The sequence below is a fragment of the Anabrus simplex genome, chromosome 4 (genome assembly GCF_040414725.1).
Source record: "Anabrus simplex isolate iqAnaSimp1 chromosome 4, ASM4041472v1, whole genome shotgun sequence".
In the NCBI taxonomy this organism is placed as follows: Eukaryota; Metazoa; Arthropoda; class Insecta; order Orthoptera; family Tettigoniidae; genus Anabrus; species Anabrus simplex.
Window position 1 is genome coordinate 456910514 of NC_090268.1, and position 6267 is coordinate 456916780.

The following is a 6267-nucleotide window of genomic DNA, read 5'->3' on the forward strand; positions in this document are numbered from 1 at the left end:
TTCTCCAGGTCCCATACCACTTTCCCGTAAAATCATCATTGAAACTATCCAGCCCTTCATCAGTAAATTCATTGCAGTTATTGAGGAAACACACAACTGTCACCTCCTCATCACCCCCATCAGGAATAAATTCATCCCAGATATAATTAATATTTTACAAAAGGCAGGTATCCCAACTCCAATCCTAATCCATCCTGTACCCACCGAAACCATAGAATCATCCTCCCAAACGTACCCTCCTCTTCCCCCCCCCTCTCCCTCCTCCAACCACCTACACCAAGAACACTCAAACTGACGAGACAGAGGCAGAAACTACCCAGGAAACAGCCTCTAGTCTACTCGCAAACACTGACACACAACAGACCCCTCCCCTCCCCCCCCAAACAACCTCCGAGCCCGGGCGTGGGATCTCATCAGTCTCATCACCGGGCACGGAAACACTGCACAAATACACTCAGACTAGGAGCAGGCGTAAAAAACCTGCTCCCAAGTCCAAGCAAACACCAACACCTCACACAACTACAGAAACTCGAACCCGTCCCCCCCCCAGACCCACACTTGTAACTCAGTGCTTTAACTGCCTCAAACTCTATCACTCAGCTGCCAATTGCACTGAACCCACCCGCTGCAACAGATGTGGTGGTTCCCACCGTCACACTGTCTGCACGGTCCCACGGAACGAGGCTAAGTGTGCTAACTGTCAAGGCGGCCATGCCGCCTCTTTCCCTGGATGCCCCTTCATTAAAAAGGCAGTCAAAGCACATCACAAACATTCACGGCACCTATTCCCACGCAGTACACCAGTCTCTCCTCAGTCGAACCCAGTACCTACCCAGTCGAACCCAGTACCTACCACCCCAGAGCAACCCATCCAAATAAACCAGGACATCTCTACCCTCATCCACCTACTACTACTCAAACTCCTTACACCCCAGAATCAGCCCACAATTCCCATGCCCACTAGACAGCTTATCATTAACTAATCCCCCCCCCCTCCCGCCAAGAAGAACCACCAAGCAATTGTCCTCACTTCCAAAGCACTGGAACTCGGGTACAGCCGAGGCGGTGTGCCAATAACTGCACATATCAGATGCTCACTACTTTCCAAATTTAACACCTAATGCTGTTCTTTACATAACACCCGCAATAGCTGCTATTTTACAACACAAAATAGTATGCTGCGACAGTAAACACGATGTAGCGTTGCAAATTTCTGAAAGCAACACTAGCTATGCAAGCCCTATAATCAGGGCAAGCAACATCGTATACACAAACTGTGCTAGCCATGATCACGGAATGTCACGTTTTCCCCGGCCAAATTAACACACTTACAACACTACTACTCAGACGCACAACACTCACACACACACAAACACACACACAGACAGCTAAGCAACATTGGGACTGGTCACCCACTGGATGGGTGACCAAAACACATACGCACACAGAAACCCACTATAATAATGAACCTAACACATAACTGATCAATTATACACATAAGGAAAAATCACACAACAGTCAATAACACATAAAAGCCGACAGAGGAGCGCGGAACAGCGCACCGGTATCGGCACCTTACAAACCATCTATCTCTACGGAGATAGGTGGAACATACGGATGACCAGGGCGCGCGAACACTCACTCGAACACTCAACACTCGAACACTCATCAACACACACTCACTCGCCGTGCAGCCACGCTAGAGAGCGCATCGGAGAGACCAGCCACGACGCCTGTTACTGGTTACCCAGACACCCAGCACACAGCCCGTCAAGAGGAGCTCACCGCCGCTAGCACTCGCTAGCCCTGTACAGCCAAGAAGAAGCCCGCCTAGTTGCCAGCATCGCCGCTAGCGCTCGCTAGCTGCGCCCAGCTAAGAAGACAACTGCAGTAAACGGTCACTTTAGTGGCCACAGAGCATATTTGTCTATACAGCTTGGTGTCCTGTGCGCGTGTCTTGCCTGTGGCGTAATCCACGTATAAAAAACTAGCCTGACACGACACAGGCAACAAGTTGAAATACCCAGCCTGGTCCGCTACTGCGTTTGACCATTCCAGTATTTCATCCCCACCTCTCCCAGCCTCAACCAATAAATCCCAACCAAGAAAAATCCCGCCATGCCCAACAAGCCACGATCAAGGAACAAGTCCGGTGGATCGAGTAGCTGGACCCCTGTTCCACACCCTGCTAGTAGTTATCAAACCAGGAGCAATACGTCCCGAAACCGTTCCACCCCTAAACGCAGCCCCGCCTCGCAGCCCTCCTACAGCCTACCGTCCCCAGCTGTCTCTCCCATATCAGAGCCCCAGTCAAGCTACGATCCTTTGTTTGATGAGGAAGACTGTTTTGTACGCTCTTTCTACTATCACAGCAAGAAACTTCCTAATCCTCCTCCCCCGGAAATCAAGTTAATCCTCATCCCCCTTTACGTCTTTGGAAATGTGTCCCAGAATCGCGTCACAATCCTTGGCGCAATTAAACACATCATCGAAACCCACATAGCTGAAATAACAGAAACTGAACACGATATTCTAATGATTACCCCACTCCCGGAACATCTCACCCTTATCTTGGACATCCTTCTCTCACTAAAGGACGTCCCCAAACCATTGGTTCTGCACCCACTTGACTCACATCCTGACCACAATCCTAAAGACAAAGTCCCAATAGCTGAAGAAGAGGAAGAAGAAGAAGAAGAAGTAAACCAAGAAACAGAAGAAGAAGAAGAAACCACAATAGAAGACCCTCCTATCTGGGACTGCGGCATTCAAACCGATTCACCTCCGTTCCTTGTGGACACCTGTTCTCAAACCGACCCTAAAATCACTTACCCCTCAGCTACCACACATGTCCAAACTGACCCTGAAGCTCTCAACTCTTCAGCTACCACGCATATCCAGATTGACCCGGAAAAAACAAAAAATTCTCCAATCACACCAGCCATAGAACAGGAGTCACCCCCTCCTGACCAGGAAAGCACTGTAAATTCTCCAACCACACCTGCCATAGAACCGGAGGCACCCCCTCCTGCAACCCTAAGCACTGCCACCCCCACTCACAGGAGGACCTCACCTCGCCATAAGCCTACTAGTATAATCATGTGTTATAATTGTCTCCAACTACATCACACAGCTGCCAACTGTACTAACAAGGTTCGCTGTAATAGGTGTGGAGATCACCATCATCACTCCACCTGCCCAGTCCCTAGAAAGGAGGCCATATGCGCAAACTGCAAGGGAAACCATGCTGCATCCTATCCTGGGTGTCCCTTCCTTAAAAAGGCACTCAAGGCCCAGCATATTGCAAAAAAGCACTTACGTCACCAGCAACCTGCCACCCAACCGCAACAACCTTCACTACTCAGCCTAAAGATCCCACCACCTCCCGCCTACAACCCACCACCGCAACTCAACACACCTGCCATAGAGCTACTTAAAAGCCTCCTAACTCTCCTCACCACTACAGCAACATAAAGCCATTATCTCCCACGTCCAAAACTTTTTCACCCAAATACTGTATATAATAAATCCCAAATCTAACCTGCCCTACCCTCTTGAAATACTGGAAGATAGGGCTGAAAACTACAATGTCAAGATGGCATAGTCGAAAACTGAGAAGAACCAACTGAAGAACGAGGACAGCAAGTCGAAACAAGCAACTCACCAACCAGTTGGCATGGGACAAAGGACCCAGAAAGGTCGGCGGTCCCAAAAGATTTAAAACAAAAACCACGCGACCCCCCTTCGGGGGGTCACGTGGTCTCGTACACAGTCTGGCGCGCGAACACATTCTCATCGTGACCATGGCTGACACAGCAACAGCATCGGCAGCATCTGCACCCGCCTCGGCTCCGGCCCAGGCGTCGCCCAAGAAGAGCAAGGCTTCTGCATCGAAGAAACCTCGCACCAAGCCTGCCCATCCGAAAACCTCCGAGATGGTGGGCAGTGCCATCAAGAGCCTAAAGGAACGAGGTGGATCTTCTCTGCAGGCTATCAAGAAGTACATCTCTGCCAACTACAAGGTGGACTCTGAGAAGCTGGCCCCTTTCATCAAGAAGTACCTGAAATCTGCCGTGGCTTCCGGAGAGCTGGTCCAGACCAAGGGGAAGGGAGCTTCAGGTTCCTTCAAGCTCGCTTCGGCTGCCAAGCCGGAGAAGGCCAGCGTAGCCCCTGTCAAGCGGTCCGCTGCCCCCAAGGAGAAGCGCATCCCCAAGGCGAAGAAGGCTGGTGGAGCCAAGGCTGCAGCCAAGAAAGCCATTTCCAAAAAGCCTGCTGAGAAGAAGAAGGCAGCTCCTGCTCCCAAACCAAAGCAGAAGGCTCCTTCCAAGGCTAAGAAGGCCGCCAAGGTGCCCACTAAGAAACCTAAGGCACCTAAGCCTAAAAAGGCCGCTAAGCCCAAGGCCTCGCCTAAAAAGGCACCTGCAAAAAGGAAGTGAGAACCCTCGAGGTTCTTACACTACCCGTGCACCTCTTGCTCTCACGAGAGCGGAGGTTGCAAAAACGGCCCTTATCAGGGCCATCAATTTTATTCCCCAAGAGAGCATATTATGTCAGTCACTGTCCAAGGCTGGAACCCTGGCCTCTCCTATGTCTGCCTCTTAAACAGGCTAGTTTGTCTCATTGCGGGGCGACTCACTCTTCGAATTTCATTATTATTGTACTTAACTACATTTTTCTTTATCCTTACTTACTGCGCTTTTGCTGTTGCTGTTGTTATTATTATTATTATTATTATTATTATTATTATTACTACTATCACCTCCTAGATATTAATTAATGAATTATTGTACTCAATACTCAAGATTATTATTATTATTATTATTATTGTTATTATTATTATATTCTTTTACTCTTAGATTTTTCCTTGAACCTAGAGGAACCGCTAGCTGTTTTTACTTTTCATTTTCCTTCTATCCTAGACCAGAGAGACAATAACTACTCTTCTAGGAAATTTTGGTGGCCCTGAAAAGGGCCGTTTGGTAAAGCTCCAGCCATAAGACAAGCACCGGACTTAGGCACGTTCGCCACGGATGCGGCGGGCGAGCTGGATGTCCTTAGGCATGATGGTGACACGCTTGGCGTGGATGGCACACAAGTTGGTGTCTTCAAAAAGACCCACCAGGTAGGCCTCACTGGCCTCCTGCAAGGCCATGACAGCCGAGCTCTGGAAGCGCAGGTCGGTCTTGAAGTCCTGAGCTATCTCTCTCACCAGCCGCTGGAAGGGCAGCTTGCGGATCAGAAGCTCAGTGCTCTTCTGGTAGCGCCTGATCTCACGCAGGGCCACGGTACCGGGCCTGTAGCGATGAGGCTTCTTCACTCCTCCGGTGGCAGGCGCGCTCTTACGGGCAGCCTTGGTGGCCAGTTGCTTGCGCGGGGCCTTGCCTCCGGTAGATTTACGTGCAGTCTGCTTAGTACGGGCCATCACGTGCTCACTGTCGACTCGTCCCAGGAAGAATGGTTCGGGGTTTTTTTTTTTTTTTTTTACGGGGGGCCCCCGTAGCCCGCTCCCCCGCCGTGACCATCGACTCAATCTACATGGCCTCCGACATGCTATTAATTTCTAAGTAGAAAAGAGATAGCTGGGTAGAGTGGGGAAGTGATACAAGGAGTATCTGCCGGTTTCCGAGTCAGACTCGCTACCACGGCAAAGTTTGTATTGGTTGGATAGTGTTAAGGTATGGTATTGAAGGGTCAGGGAAAAACCACATAGGCAGAAAGTAGAAAGAGCCTACATGTAAAACCTGACATCTTTTGATAGCACATGCAAGGATGTGGACTGGAAAAAGACCAGAGGTTATGTTAGTTAGGAACAGGTAACATGCACAAAACATAAACCAATTCCTTGCAATTTTTGTTATTATGGGGATCAGTCCTTCTTGTCACTGCCGGGTCGGCTCGGGTCTGCTAGCGTCTGGGCTTTGGGCCACAGGTTCGTCCCATTGTCCAGCAGCCAGCAGTCCCTGGTGCCAAGTCTCCTTTTGGAGAGGGGGGAATTAGAGCCAAGCCTTGCATGCAAGGGGCTATCTTCTTCCTCCTGTCGATGTCCCTCTATGCGGTGTTGTTTGAACACACTTGTCACTGCAGATCTAAAACTAAGATTATTAATAGCATATGTATATACAAGTTCTCATTGGAGTGCCGGCTGTTTGCCTGCTCTCATGTCCAGCTTACAACCTAGATAGGAAAGAGATAACAGATAGATATTAGTGCTGTTTATAGGGCGCGGGCTGGTGTTCCGCTCCCATGTCTCTGTAGGGGGCGGGGTGG